Genomic DNA, 1,256 nt, shown 5'->3' on the forward strand with positions numbered 1-1,256 from the left:
CCAACTACTGAACCTCTGCAACCAGCTCACCGGCCTGGCACAGAGATGATGAAATGCAAGGGGGCTAAGAAGCATTCAGGCTTCCAAGTAATTAATTTATATTGAAACATTGCGTGACAATGTATATAAAGGGCCTCCTATGAAATGCAATTACTTCATTAATCAAAGAATGAAGGGTAAAATAGAGCACCAAAAATGCTACTTTGATAGTTTTATTTTAAAAGTTTCATTTTGATGCTCAAAATTTTCAAAATGAGTACTCCATTGACCATGTCATATTTCATGTATGACATGGTCGATGGAGTATTCATTTAGCCGACATATGTTTAATAAAATAATAACAAAAATAAATAATTAAAGAGTCATGTTGACAATATATTTTAGGAAAATTTTAACACTAATGTTATTGGAAAAAAAAAATGTTAAAATATTAATTGCTTTTTTTTTTTTTTTTCTATAAATTTTTTAAAAATAGATTATTAACTAATAATCTAAAAGTATTGTTAAAATTTTTCATAATAAAAAACTACCTTAAAAAATAAAACTGAAATAATAAATTTTTTAAAGGGAAACATAAATTACATTAAAAAACTCAAGATTCCATTTTCTTTTTCAACCAAACACAACTCACAAACCTAGAGAAAATCTAATAATTTGCCTCTCTAACCCTTTCTCATTCTTGTAATATTACCATTCCTTGAACTCAACTTCTTCTTCGACTGTTTTGATCCACTTGGGGTTCGGGTACTTGGATGAAGAAGATCGAGGCAGTGCGTGGTCAACAGGTACTGTGTGTTAAGTAACTCTGAAATTGTTGGTTGCATGCTGCTAGCTGAAGCTGAACTACCCTGCTAGCGGCACTAAACTAAACGAAAACTCAGTAAGTTGAGTAGCCCATACTGACGGAAACCAACACACGAAAAGACCCATTTAGCTTTGTAGGTTACATTTATGAAATTCAGGTCGTAATCAATGATCTAATTGGCTTCTTCATTTAGCTTCTCTAGCAGATTATTGACGGCCAGGGCTGTCTACGCTGCTTAGGTCGTTTACGGGCGAGTGATCAGCTCTGGGCTAGCTAATAGATTGGATTTTGTACAATACAAAGGACACAATAGAAAGAAACCTCCCTAAACTTAATTATGGATTTCTTATCTAATGTCATCAAGAATTGAGACCTGAATCGAGAAAGTCGGAGACACCCTCAACATTAATCCTTTGTAAACCAATCGAATGATCAAATTCCACAGTCCGAT

This window comes from Castanea sativa, chromosome 6, assembly GCF_040712315.1.
Source record: "Castanea sativa cultivar Marrone di Chiusa Pesio chromosome 6, ASM4071231v1".
NCBI classification, from domain to species: domain Eukaryota; kingdom Viridiplantae; phylum Streptophyta; class Magnoliopsida; order Fagales; family Fagaceae; genus Castanea; species Castanea sativa.